The sequence below is a fragment of the Mytilus trossulus genome, chromosome 1 (assembly GCF_036588685.1).
Source record: "Mytilus trossulus isolate FHL-02 chromosome 1, PNRI_Mtr1.1.1.hap1, whole genome shotgun sequence".
NCBI classification, from domain to species: Eukaryota; Metazoa; Mollusca; class Bivalvia; order Mytilida; family Mytilidae; genus Mytilus; species Mytilus trossulus.
The window spans coordinates 41,154,816-41,170,482 of NC_086373.1; the positions used below are offsets into that span (position 1 = coordinate 41,154,816).

General features: G+C 31.9%; 1 long non-coding RNA gene across 1 annotated transcript; it reads left to right on the plus strand.

Moving 5' to 3' along the window:
* Nucleotides 1-309: 309 nt before the first annotated feature.
* LOC134707863 (uncharacterized) lies at nt 310-14,263 on the plus strand. The gene is made up of 3 exons (XR_010105779.1): nt 310-522; nt 13,169-13,243; nt 14,066-14,263. It is a non-coding gene; the product is annotated as an uncharacterized LOC134707863 (long non-coding RNA).
* Nucleotides 14,264-15,667: the final 1,404 nt, after the last annotated feature.

The following is a 15,667-nucleotide window of genomic DNA, read 5'->3' on the forward strand; positions in this document are numbered from 1 at the left end:
AATGCTATTAAAGTTTAACAAAGAATAGACACACCCGAATCAGTCCAGGCGTCAACGTAATTAAAAAAATGTGACGTCACATACGATGGCGAAAATTGGGGTGATTTCCAACTTGCTGGCTCCTGAAACAAATGCGACCTTTCAAGTATTAAAACTACAAATGAGGATTGGTATAACAATTGTCTCTTACTTTCTAACATAAAAATAAAATAATTGGCCATCACAATTTTAGCGATTAACATTGTGATTGGTCATCGCAATTATTAATCATATCTTTATGCATCAAACCAAGATCACATTGAATTAGTTAGATATTTTTAATCATAGTATAATGACGATAGAAATTTAATCAAGCACAAATAACGCAGGCGACAGGACCAATTAATTTTTATTTATCAAAATGAAATATTTAAAGAGACAAATTTCTTCGTCTTTATTACTGTGAAAGTGTACCATTTGAAATGACGACCCAACTACTTGTAAAATGTGTTTTGGTATTAGTTCTTATAAATTCTTTGCAAGGTAGGTGTTGTAATATTAATACTTTTATGACTTTTAATATGTTTTCTTACTATTAAAATTAATGAAATTAAAATTATAGTTTTGGTCATACCAACAGGATTTTTCGAAATGGATAAACCATATCATTCATTTTTTAGATACCAACTTCAATTACATGTACATGTAAAATGTTCGGTTAGTAAACGTTAATGACAATTGCTAGTTTCTGACTTCAGACATGTTTCATATAACACGAACATTGCATTAAAAGTCTTTCATTAAAGTTATCAAGATTATAAAAATTAGGAGGATTAAAAAGAAAGAAGAAGTTTCAGATAACCGTACCAACAATTGAACTTGTAAATTTAAGCGCGCGACTTTTGTCGGAAAAAATATAATGCTGAAATGCAGAAGCATTCATTTAAGTTTGATAATGAGAAGGACTTCATTATTTATTATGTACACTCGACAAACCGCAGCTGTAAATTCTTTACATAATATAGAATTTAGATTTTCATATCCTTCAGATACATAACCTTATATGGTTTCGAATATTCTCTTGAAATGTTTTTTTATCACCTAGTTGAACAAAATGACCACTGGACTATAGTCAATGAGTTGCAAAGCCATGATTATCAAAATAAACATATTGACCTCTGTTGCTTCACTCATTGATCGAGTCAAATCGGAAATTTGATGAAACCTAGTGAAACTTCAATATGAATTAGTCTAACAATTCGATGAATATCTTAAAAATATAATTAGATTTCGGCATACAATTTTCCGTTGAATGAGATTTTTTTATAAAATATTTCATTTCATAACATCCTTTTTATAAATTTACAATGAATTACCTGGGATATGATAAACACATACTTGTATCTGATAGCAAATGAAAGCAAGATATCATACTTTGAAATGTTTTTTTCATATTCGTGTTTTAAACTCTATTTGATCCATCTTAAAATATTCATAATTTGATTGATTGATCTTAGACTATACGCGATGTTATACAAGAATAAAAATAATTACAAATACAAGAATAAAAATAATGACATATACAAAAATAAGAATAATGACAAGGGCTAAGACGCAGTCAATTTTATCATTGTCCTACATACTCTATCTTTAAAAAAATTACTAAGGTTGAAACACAGTCAGTCAAAAGTAAATCTAAGATATCTATGGCTTTTAATTTTGAGTAGCCTTAAAATAAAATGGTCTCAATCTCTTTAAAACCATTTGAACGTTTGACATCATATGTTCCTTATTAGCGTTCGAAAAATAAACTCATCAAAGTAACCAGCTAATAATTTGGTACGCCAGACACACGTTTCGTTTCCATTCGACTCCGCAGTGGCGTTCGAATCAAAGGAGTTCAAAAGCGAAATCAAATACGAAGTGAAGCATTAATAACCAAAATTTGAAAAAAGCTTGACTGTTTGGTTACTCCCTATGATCTAGACTCACGCTAGCAGCCACTTGGGGCATCCAAGTTTCAGATCTGTGTCCCTAACAAAGGTTGTCACTGTGTGGCTCCTTTAATTATAAAAAGGGCTTATTTGCAAACTGTGCATCGACTGTACAAACTATTATGTATTTATTAAATTCATGTTTGTTAAATCAGATAATACCAACTAATATATGAGATACCGTATAATATATCACACCATTGAAATATATCTAAATTAATAATCAAATAAAAATTAATGATTCGTAAAAAATGTGATATAAAATAAGTAGATAATATTTTAAATGAAATTTCCTGATCTTGTTTACATTAAGTTTGTACAATTATAATACTAACTCTGGTTTTTTTTATAAATCTAAGCGGCAATAAATTTCCGTTATGTATTTTCTGATTTTGATTTGTCTGCCTATTATTTTATTAGAAATGATAAAAAGTAAAATCTCAAAAATACTGAACTCCAAGGAAAATTCATTCTCAATTCATGTCTCTAATCACATGGCAAAATCAGATGACAAAACACACCAAAAACGAATGGACAACAACTGTCATTTTCCAGACTTGGTACAGACATTTTCAAATGTAGAAAATGGTGGTTTGGACCTGATTTAATAGTGCTAAACCTCACTTGTACGACAGTCTCATCAAATTCCGTTATATTTACAACGATGCGTTAACAAAACAGACATAATAAATAAAATAGGCAAAACATGGGTCTGTGTTAAAACAGTTTTAAAAGAAACAATTTTACAAAAAAGCACAAAAGTGCACAAAAAGCATAGAGAAATAAAAATGTGAGATACAAATAAAAAATAACTTACTTTATAATATTTTAAATTAATGTATACGTACAAGTTAAAAGAATGAGAGTATCTGGTGTGATGGAAGGTACCTCTAATTAGACTACTATCTGGAAAAGATACTGTAAACAGAAAAAGGTCACGAGTTCATTTGTTTCTTTAAGAATTGTTTATGTCGATTTTCAGTGCAACGATTAAAGTCCAAAATGTGTGTTTTGGATATCAAAGCATAAACTTAAATAGGATGACAATCATAATTTTACATGACAATATCACAGTGTAGATACTATTCTGTACGCTATCCGGAAGTCGCGATTTTCGAAGCGAGGATTTCAAACTGGCTAACAGAACGGTTTTGTTTTGGTGCCTTTTCTCATCATTTGTTTACTCCTATATCTATAAATTGCTTTGCACATCTTAAATGTATGTATAACATCATAAATATGAGTAACTGCAACAAAAACATGCAGTAGAATATAAAATATTCGCGTGCATCACACCAACTTCATAGAAAAAGGTGAAATCGATTGACAATTTTGCTCTCGTAGTACAAAGCAAATAATCTTTTATTGCGAATATTTGCATCAGTTTTCAGTAAAATATATACTGTTTCAATATTCCTACCGTATTTAAGTAGAATTTTCGTATTTCAAATAAAAAAATATGCTTTCCTTGAGGATCCCAAAATAAATTACTGTACGATCAGTCTAAAACTGACTGTACTCTAGTAGCGATTTCAGATTTTTTGTCTGTATGACTAGTCGTGATTTTGAAGAAAAAAACAACAACAAATGGAAGTTTTTAACGACCTTGACTGAAAAACAACGGCAATTTGAAGGTATATACGTGTCTATGTGATATTATGATTGTGTCCATGGAACTATAACGTGTAATTTCTTTCATCAGACAAAATACAAATATATTTCTGATGATTTTTGTAGACGGCAAATTAATTTTTGTTCCGTCAGTCTTACTTAAAATCAAATGCCTAAAAAGCAATACAAGATTCGTTTGTGGACTGTATTAGTGTGTCGTTGCAGTTATCTGTTTAACTATTACATTTTTAAAGACTATTTACACCGTCTACCGTTGATCAATTGGTGATTACATACATCAAGCCTGTCTCTTTTAAAATAACAAAAAATAGATAGAGAAAGCTTTGTTAAAAAACTTTAGGTATTGAGGAAAGAATTAACGAAATTATACCCGCCACTTCTTTAGTCCATGTTTTGGAAAAAAATAAACCACCGGAAAAACTAAATTATAGGTGCACAGGGGCATCATTTAATAACGAATATGAGAAAGTTTTATTAAGGGCATACGATACAGTTACAGGGAAGGTAACGACGTTGCTAACGTAATTTGTTAATTTCGCGACGTCAAACTGTGACATATCGGGAAAAGATGCATTTTTCGACTGATTTTCATCATTCAAACTGATTTAATTTGAAAACGAGTTCATGGACCCCTATTTTTCAAAACGGCATTTGGTTTCATTTTGCAGGGAGATTATGTGACCCAAATTTTATAAAACTGTAAATAGAGGATTTTTTTTAATTGTGATAAACATGCAGTAAAAATTTACGTTTTTTCCTCAATTCATGAACATTTGATAAATATGAGGTATTTCTGATTAAAAAATGCATATTTTTTAAAGATATTTATAAAATACAGAAATTACCGATTATTTAACAAAAAACAATTTGTTTTTATCTTTTATAACAAAAAAGTTATGTCTTTCTTTCGAAAAAGAAATAACGGCCACAAATCTGAATTTTTAGCAAATATACAAAATTTCGACCTCATTTTACTCAAAAAGTAGCACATGAAGGTATATTTTTTATTACATATTTGATTTAATCAGGTGAAAAATAGCCTATATGCAAATTTTCATGAAATTGTAAATACAGGATCAAAACTGTATCGTATGCCCTTAATACTAGTATATGGTAAGTTTTTGATAGTTGCGTATAGTAAGCGGGTACCACCCAATAAGGTAATGGAAAAGTCCATATCATGGAAATAAAAAACTGATGATTTTTTGAAAAACCAAAATAAGAGGTACACAATTGAATTAAATGATAAGGAATCTGAAAAAAAAGATTCATTAAGTTATGACAAGTGTCTGAAGGAAGTTGTGGATATAAAATAGGTACGCTCAATATAAGGTTATGACAAAGTCCGTATTTACGATAGAGAAACATCCAAAATACCCCAATATAATGCAATGTTCAAGTCCGCATCTTATATAAAGAGACCCCATAAAATATTCTTAATAAAATAAGAAATACATTCCTTTTTTTTATATATAAATAAGGCCGTTAATTTTCTCGTTTGAATTGTTTTTCATTGTCATTTCGGGGCTTTTTATAGCCGACTCTGTGGTATTGGCTTTGCAATTGTTGAAGGCCATACGGTGACCTATATTTGTTAATATCTGTGTCATTTTGATCTCTTGTGAACGGTTGTCTCATTGGCAATCATATCGCATCTTCTTTTTTATATTTTTTATATTTATGATACGGAATCCGAGAAAAAAATAATTAATAGTTATACCAGTGACGGATTCAAGAAAATTGGGATCCGGCGGTTTGAAACTCTTTTTTTAAACTTTCAATGCATTTGTATGGGAACATATATTTGGAATCCACTTTTCTCCTGGATTGGACCCCCTCTCCATTTAAAAATGTTTGGAAACACCAATGTATATTAAGTGGTTTATAAGGAGTAGTCCGAGATTACTCTGACGTCCAACGGCTGTTATGCCAGACAAGCTGAGGCCGTGGGACGTCAGAGCTTGTCCCGTATCAAAAAGTGGATATTTGCCCACCCAAAATGGATGCGCTACTTCATCGCTTCTGGAGCCGACTGAGGGCCTTGGAATTATATAAATCGGGCATCAATCTCTTCATTTTTCATTTATCTTTTCATATATGTAAGTTTCACCTACCTGCCAAAACTTTATTTTTCTATATTTTAACATTTTTCACAGAGACCCATGATTTCTCCATGTTGCCTTTCATTTTCAAAGATTATCACGTGACCGCGAGAAAACAGTGCAAATGACCATAATGTAACACCTCGTTCATTTACGCTGCAAGTTACATAAATGTCCGAGAGCTGCCGATTGTTATCGTGGTCGGAACTATATGCTAGTTACCGATCTCCTGTAAAGGAGGTAAAAACACGTGGTTGCTTCTAAATGTTAAACATCGATCTCCTATGAAGGAGGTAACAAAATATAAATATTTGCATATTTGAGTCTCGAGGCCACGAAATCTCTCGTAACTTGACGTCCATTTGAAAGTGAAAGTCAACAATGGAGAAATCATGGGTCTCTGTGAAAAATGTTAAAATATAGAAAAAAAAAGGTTTGGCAGGTAGGTGAAACTTACATATATGAAAAGATAAATACAAAATGAAGAGATTGATGCCCGATTTATATAATTCCAAGGCCCTCAGTCGGCTCCAGAAGCGATGAAGTAGCGCATCCATTTTGGGTGGGCAAATATCCACTTTTTGATACGGGACAAGCTCTGACGTCCCACGGCCTCAGCTTGTCTGGCATAACAGCCGTTGGACGTCAGAGTAATCTCGGACTAATAAGGAGATGCGCTTGCAAAACCGGCGAAACATGTTGTACCGGTCCAACGGACGAACGGAAAGACGGACTTCATTATCACTATAAACCATCGCTTTACAAAGTGGTGTACAATTGAGTGTGAAAGAGACAGATCTACATCCAAAACAAAGTGAAGGAACTGTGATCAATTATAGGCTACAGTACGGCCTCGAATGTTTGTAAATTCATGCATTTTTAATTTATATAGTAACAATTAAATCTGTGTGTTTGTACAATTTTAAGTATAACGGAGGACATTTCTGAAACTTCTATAAACAAACAAACCTTCTTCTTATTTCAGCCACATTCAAACATCCTTATACTTAATGTAGTAAGTCGAGTACACCCTATCAAGCTAAAACATGTTTGAAAAGTTTACAGGATGTGAATTTATTAAAATATATTTGTGTTATTTAGAAAAATGCCATCTTCTAATGTATCGTAAATAACTTTGAAATCACTACTAGAATACAGTGAAATAACGACTGATCATACAGTTTCAAAATATACAAGCGAGACTGATCGTACAGTGAGAAATTCAAACAAGTGTAATTTTCTTATTTCTGGCTTCAAAGATCTGGCTGAAACTTTTACCACCACTGAAAATACACTTTATCTAGTAAATTAAGTCTGGATTTTACGTTAATTTGTACAGTAAGAGTGCAAAAAGATTGTTTTTAGGTTCACCAACTGATTTTCCTTAGTGATGCACTTGAAAATCTCTTAATTAAGGCAAAGATACGAATAATGAATGTGCTAAATTTAATTATAAACCATTTGTGAGTATCGATGTCAGCTGAATAAATCATTAAGCAATGTACAGATGAACATCTTACCGTTTAATATAGTATATCCGACAAATTTAAAATGTGATCCAAAAAGTTCTCGCTTCGAAAATCGCGACTTCCGGAAAGCGTACAGAATAGTATCTACACTGTGAATATATAATTTCAACATTTCAATGACAAAATCGTCCTTATTTGAATATTGATAAACATTTGTTGGAATGGTTTTTTATTTGCCCTTTTGGGCCTTTTAAAGGTGACTGCGCGGTATGGGCTTTGTTCATTGTTTATGGCCGTACGGTGACCTATAATTGTTAATTTATCTGTCATTTGATCTCTTGTGAAGAATTTTCTCATTGACAATCATACCACACCTTATTTTTTATATATATTTTGTAATACATAAAAAGGCATCAAACGAAATTTGAATGTTGTAAATAAAACTTAAAACATTTTACTCCATATCCGCTCGAATATTCTTTCCATTCCATATGCAATATATACACAATTGTTTTAAATAGAGGTCGGATCAATTCTAAATCTCTTCTATATTTTTTTTATCTTATCTTTCCTTTCTTTATTCTTTATAATTTAGTCGTTCCTTCTACTTCGATTTTGGTTTTTGTTCTTAATAAAGTCAATAGTAGTGTACCGGTGTTCAAAAATCAGAATCGATTGTGACAGGAAAGAAAAACCAAATCGAGGTTACAAACCAAAACCGAGGGAAATACATCAACCGTTAGAAGGAAACATAGGAACAACAGGAACACCGAAGTGCAACAAAAGCATATGCCAACACACATAGGAACGAACTATTTGATAACCACTGCCATATTCCTGACTTGGTACTGGACATTTTAAGAAAGAAAATATGGAGTGTTGAACCTGGTTTAATGGCCTGCCAAACCTTCAGCTTTATGATAATGTTTAAAAAATATCACTGAAACACAACATGACAGCAATTCAGAACAAACACAAGCAAGAACATTCAAAACAAAGAAACGCACTAACAAATAGTGTAAAAGTCGACACAACATGAAAACTGCAAAACCACAACGAATCGATAAACACCACAGGATATCAAAAACAGTGACGCGCTTCCGTAACTTACATGCAATCTCGAATTTTATACAATTCTTTAACAAAATTCATCAAAACAATTTAAAAAAAAAGATAGTATTAAAAGGCAATATAATAATTATTTGGACTACAAACGATAATACATAACAGAGTATGCAATGGAAACCGTAACAGAAACATACACAATAAATCCACGAATGTTGTATGTACAAAACACCGACACATGCCGCACAGCAATGTAAATTCACTTTTGGTATAACAGTCATATTAGAAAAAAGGGTCAGTGTCGGTACCTAGCAAACAGACAACATCGATGTTAAGCCACAATCTAAGACGTAGTAAAAATGTCATAAGTTAGTTTAGACACAGACTCATCATATAAATTCATGATGGTGTCTACTAAATTTACACAGTGTCATTCTGAGTCTGAACTGCTTATAACTATGCATTGCTTGAGCAGTTACTGCAAAAGGAGAATAAGACATCAGTATAGTGTGAACATGCACGAGCAATTGAGATATATACACACCATACGACGTAGAAGATGATATGCTACTGCAAGGAAATAGCAAATTGATAGTTGGGAAGTAGAAATAATCCCATTTGTCATAGATTTTAGTATAAAGTCCATCTGTGTCAATAGTGTCTCAACATTTTATAAAACTTTTTTTCTGAATAAATTAACTAGAAAAAATGAAAAGGCCTCTAATATTCCGGTACGTCTTAATACCACCTAGGCCGCCTTGGTGCACTAAGCTCCAGGAAGTGCACTAAGCCCATGATGGACCAGTCAAATAAGCACCAAGGTCATTCAGTACGATACAGATTTGAATAAAGAGCTTATATTTAAATTTTGATATAAATATATTCAGAAATAAAAGAGTTATTAACATTTTATATGGCACGCGCTGATTTTGTGTGATGTGTCCAGTTGTCATATTGTTGATTGAATCCAATGAAGCTTGACGAATTAAAAATACTGCACTAAGGATATGAAGCAAAGGTTAAATGTGCACCAAGTTCATTAATTAAGATAAATCATTATATCAAAATACATATTTTAAAAGTTGGTTAGATGATATAAAGAGATTTAAAAGTTATTAACACTTTTAACGTGACACGCGCTCTACTTGTGTAATGCATGTCTGATCACCTTGTTAATTGATCCAATCAATTCTGAGGGATTATCTTTTAACTAGTGAATTATTTTCTTTGTTCCTAATTAGTATAATAAAAGGTCTGTTTTCTTTACTGCTTCGTGAGAATTTTTTTTGGGAAAAAGTGTTTGTTTGCGCTTTTCGAAATAAAAGATTTGCGGAAATAATAGTAAAAACAATAGAAATTGGCTTTTACTCGAAGCGGAGTATATTGTAGTCTATTCTTCTTCCCCATTTAGTGTTTCAATAATTGCACGAATAGACACAAATTAATACAGACTAATTTCAAATATAAGAGTTAAAATGTGGCGTCAGTGGGGTTCAATGCAACCCATTGTCAACAAGTATGATAGACCACTTGAAATTTTGCAAGAGGTAATTATTAAATTTATACTCTATATAAATAGATAGTTATGATTACCAATAAGACAACTATCCGCCACTCTTTAGAGATGGAATGACGAAGATAAAAGCAAATAAAGGTCGCGCAATACGTCAACATTAATTGATAATTATAGAGTAATTTCTATAGTCTCTCATAACTCTTTATAGGATGGCACTTGTATTTTAATTTACAAAATTGCTGTTTTATTCAATGTTTTTATTAAAATGATTATTTAACAAGTGTACAGACTTTAATAAAATATTGAATATGAATCTGACCCTTTTTAGAGAGATATTTTCACAAAATGCTCTGGGTACTTTCTGTATACTAGTATGTATTATAAGGTCCAGAATCAGTAAATAACCAGTCCATAGATTTTTTTCGAATTAAGAACTCAATTAGATATTGAAAATATATATCAGAGACATATATATGTCTCAGATATATATCAGAAAATGTAAGTTTTCAAGAAAAAGCCATTTTCAAAAGGTTCCGATAGGGTACTAAATTACATTGAATATATAGGGAAAAGCAATATTTTTCTTCAACAATCTCCGGTTTCCTGAATATATAAATCACGTGAACCTCTCCATAGAATTTTAAAACAAAAAGTTCTTCCTCTTTCCAAATTCATTGGTCCATTATTATACACATGGTATACTTACCTTACTTATATTTTAACAGAATTAGATATTGATACAGAAATAATAACTACTGTGCAAAATACAGGTACAGCATTAAATAACATAAAAAAGCAAATTAAAGTAAATTGCAGTGTCTTTTTCAATAATCTATTGGAAAAAAAAAGATAAAGGACTTAAATGCAAGTAATTAAATTTTCATATACAAAAATATTAAGCATTGATAAACTTGAAATTAGAATTTTACCTAAAACATAACCTAGAGATCAGAGATATTGCAAATTCTGTAATGAGATCTGAGACTACTATAACATATAGTAGTCTCAGAATGAGATAGAGGACGAAAGACACTTCTGTAACTGCCCTAAATATAACTTTTATAGAAACAAATATTTTGATTCATTGGAATCAATTCGGAGTGGAAAGATACTTCTAAAGATGACATGCTTAAACTTAAATAATACTAAACCCCACATCTCACAGATTTATATGACAATAAAATTAATTGATTTGATTTGATTTGATTATTTCTGCACTGGGAAGACTCTCGTTTAATGTATTTATGAAAATAGTCGTTCATTGTGCACTTTCGAATTACGATGAAGTATTGATTACAAACCAATAAAAGTATCAGAAAGTCAAAATAACTTATAAAAAAATACACACAAAAAAAAGAAATACAAAGTTTTGTTTTAAACCTACAAAAACAAAATACCCGCATAAACAAAATATATAACACGACAAACAAGAAGGTGTAATTATGTATAAGCCATGTAATTGTTTTGTTCATTTATTTCTTCATGGATCACTGATTTTATTACCTGGTTAATTACTGGCACGTGCCGTCGGACAAAACCTTTGATGACAGAAAAAATCAAATTACAACTTAACTATAATTTTTAATGACTAAAAAATTCAGAAACATTATCTTCATGAAAAACTACGTCCCATGGTATGTTTATTTTATCCATAGCACCATCCCATCATGGGCTTAGTGCAGTTTTATGAGCTTAGTGCACCAAGGCGGCCTAGGTGGTGTTTAGACGCTCCCCTAATATTCATCTTGTTTCCCTTACTTTTATGATTGAAATAAAACAACTTTATAATTATAAAGTAAACATAACTGCTTACAAAATAAAGTAAAAAGAAAATACAAATCATTCACCCAATCTAGTTTTGTAACGTTACTCCATGTCACACTCTGAATTCTAAAAAAGCGTAAATAATTCAAATAATTATCAATATTTATAAACGTTTGTATGAATTGAATCTGATTGAATCTGATAATAACTGAAATATGTAAATATAAAAATTTATAACACAAATATATGTTATAAAATCAGTTTTGCTCTAATGATTCTCTGTTAAGAGTGCAATGGAGTGCAGTAATTTACTGTAACTTTTTGTTTCATATCACACATCAAAGAACCAATATTGTTATGAAACACAATCAGTTCTTTTTGTCAAAAAACAATTTAGAAATACATTCAATAATTGAATAAACATTTGTATATTTGATGCATCACATTCAAAGAAAACTTTAACAATTGACCTTCAATTTTTTGACAATGATGCACATTAATCAATCAGAGCGCATAAATATCTTTGAATGTTATCTACATCAATATCTTAGCAAATTAAATATTCACGTGTTTAAAATAGACATGAAACGCTATTACACATTCAGAATAACCTATAATAATTGTGTAAGGACATCAATCCATTACCTAAGCTGTATTTGGCAAAACGTTTAGGAATTTTGGTCCTCAGTGCTTCTTCAACTTCGTCCTTTTTTCGGCCTTTTTAACACTTTTGGATTCGAGCGTCACTGATGAGTCTTTTGTAGACGAGGCGCGCGTCTGGCGTAAATACAAAATGTAATCCTGGTATCTATGATGAACTTATTTATTAGTAGGAAAAGTTTTCTGAAGCATATATGGCTTTTCTCGTGCTGAGGTTTCTTTAACATCATTGGCTTTGAAGTGTTTTCATTTGAGCGTTTCTTATAAAGATATATCCGGAAAAGCGCTTCGGATGCGCGAGATCAATGAAGTTGGGTTATTTTAACCAATAATCTGCAAAATTGAGGACTTGGTCAAAATGTGACCCCCCCCCCCCTTGCACCAATACGAAGGAGGATTGTTTTCACGGGACTGTCATTTAGTTTTGAAGATATTTTAGCTTAACTTAAAAAACTCTTTCATACTAGAGAGTTAACATGAATTTGTTCATCGGAACAACGATACAAGGGAACTCGAAGGTGATTTTGCCCCTATTTTTCAGTTGAATATTTTAGAAAGACTGGAAGAAACTGTGTATAAATGTAGATTGTAAAGAGACTGATTAAAATCAATGTGTTTATGGTTTGTTTTGCTATCGCCGTTGCGTTTTAGAATAAAAATATCTTGCACATGATATATTTCAACAGCATATGGTACCATAAAAAAAAGACAAATGATATTTTTCAAGTTAGATAAGATCGACAATAATCGCTGTGCCGATTCACAATTGATGAAGTTCTTTTTAAAACATTTTTCATAAATAAAGATTTTTTTTTGGAATAGGCAGTAGTTGAATCTAACCCGATATATTTATTCCTTAATTGGCTGACTGTGTGCCGAGTTTTTTTTAAATTTTCTTTTTTTGGGGAAAATAGAGAGAACTTTTCATAGTTTAAAAGTGATCCATATCTTCTTATTTTTGTATATACAATAATGTTATTGTTGCAGACGCTGGATACTTAAATCAACTAACAGTAGCTTCGGATGGAGATAACTGTGATACTGCCAGTTCCTTGCATTCAGGTAAGTTTAATAATGGAAGAGTATGTACTTTCTTTCGGTGGACATCATTAAAAGATAATTTGCTTTATGCTTTAGTTGCATTTACAGCAGATTCCATTGAGTGTGTAGCGAAAGGTAATATCTTTGGTCAGCTTGCTTGTAAGCTGAACCGTGAAGTCATTTTTAGGTTAGGTATACTACCCTCCTTTCGAAGAAGCATAGTCCAACAGACAGATCGATTTGTTTTCTGTTGGACTAGTCTATTCTTAAAGTAGGGTAGTTTACCTAACCTAACAATGACTTCACATTTCAGCTAACAAGCAAGCTAACCAAAGATATTACCTTTGGCTACACACTCAATGGAATCTGCTGTAAAGGAAGCTATAAGTTGGTGAGATATGTGGATGTAAAACGTATTTGCAGCGGAAAATGAAGTGCATGTTCAGGACGAGAAAAATGATAATTCGTGTTTAATTGAGACAATGTTAACTTGGTAGACAAAGGCGCAATATGACATTATGATGTTAATTTCATAGTGCACGAAACCGGTGTCTTGAATAGTTCAGATATCTAACACGCGATAAACTTAACTGGCAGAGTGAGATTACAAACTGTTTGAAGGCATCAAAACCAACAGAGGACAGCAAATATCGACGGCACAAATGCTGATATATTTTTAATGTAAAGATAAGGTTTATATTATTCATAGCGACTTTACTAAAAACTTTATTGTTTAACTGAAGTAGAGGAAAAAAACAAAAACAAGTACCACATCTTCCTATTTTCTATATACAAAAGTCCCATTCGAAAATATGTATAAAGACAACTTTTTTCCTATTTCAGCTCCGTGGTTTACCATGCTGTTAGCAGCTTCTTCGCTGTATCTTATAATGTGGACTCTAAGATGAAACAATGGTTGAAGAAATAGGTTTACCAAAAAATCTAATGATGGCACACATATTGCCTTTTGGGGGTTTTGTTAAGTTTTCGCATATATAAAATATATCATTGTATTCTTGTTTTATATTTTGTCTCTTCGCGAAGAAACGATAGTATATTCAAATTTCTATCTTTATAAAATCCGCTTTAACATGCTGTTCAATTCGTTGCTTTGACAACAGTTCCTAAAAATAAGCACAAACGGTAAAGAGTTAAGACCGATAATTTCATTTTTTTGTAATAGCTCAATAGAACTTTACAAAGCTACATCCAAACAAGATCTTAGGAAACACCAGAAGACGTCGATCTCACTATAGAAACAAAGAGATGCGATCAGATTGTCAATAAGACAATAATCCGTTAAAGTGGATTTTAGCATCTATAAAGGAAACACGGCCTTCAACAATGAAATAACCCGTACCGTTAAGTCACTGTTCTGAAATAACCTAAGAAAAAATGGTTCGTCCTGATTATGTTATAACTGCTACAAAGTTACAGGGCCGAAAACAGCATCCCACTAAAATTTCCTGGAACCAAAGAAGACGTAATTCACACTGTTATGAAATTTTTCTTGAAAAAAAATCAAAATAAGCTACTTAGTTTCATACATATGGTCAAGGTATTATTACAAGACAGCACTTTGTTCTCAATGTACGTTACGCACGGTATTGGTGCCACTTACCGTTACACGACGTTCCTAATAAAACAACGATTTTGACGTTGTTCCACGGAAAGTTTCAATCGTTGACCTTATATTCTACTCATGTGAAATGGCACTTAATGTACAGAGATTTTCGTTATATAATTAGAGTGAATCCAAAACACTTGCATCATTTACTCCAAACGGAAGTCAAATAAGTCAATTCATGACTAATAAAAGGATAAGAGGAGAACTACTTCAACCATACGACCATGTACGCTACCACGAAACTCCAGATTTCTTACTGGCGTTAAGGTAGTGGGTCCGATGCAAAAGGGTTCGAATAAATGCTAGCACGCTACAGATTCGTCTTGTCTTGTCGGTCTAGTAGACAAGTGAATATTCCATATGCGTTTGTGGCATGGATCCCTTTATTTTCCCACAAGAATATAACTCGAGTCGTATGTGCACTAGAGGTATTGTAATATCAATGAATATCAGCGAGCATTATCAAATAAGTAACAAAAGTATCTTGTGTACTAGCATGCTACAGATTCGTCTTGTCTTGTCGGTCTAGGACAAGTGAATATAAAATATGCGTTAGTGGCATGAAACCCTTTACTTGCAACAAGAATATAGTCGAGGTATATGTAAACTAGAGGTATTGTAATATCGCATGAATAAGATCGACCATTACTTGATAATTGACAAAAGTAAAAAAATATTAAGGACTATTTATAACAACAAAAAGAAACACGTAAAGAGGGGCCTCATGTCCAAAGCGCATATTGAATATACATTCGAATCTTCATTAACGAGCTATTGTCCTGAATATGCATGTGATATATCTTCCCACATATGCATGC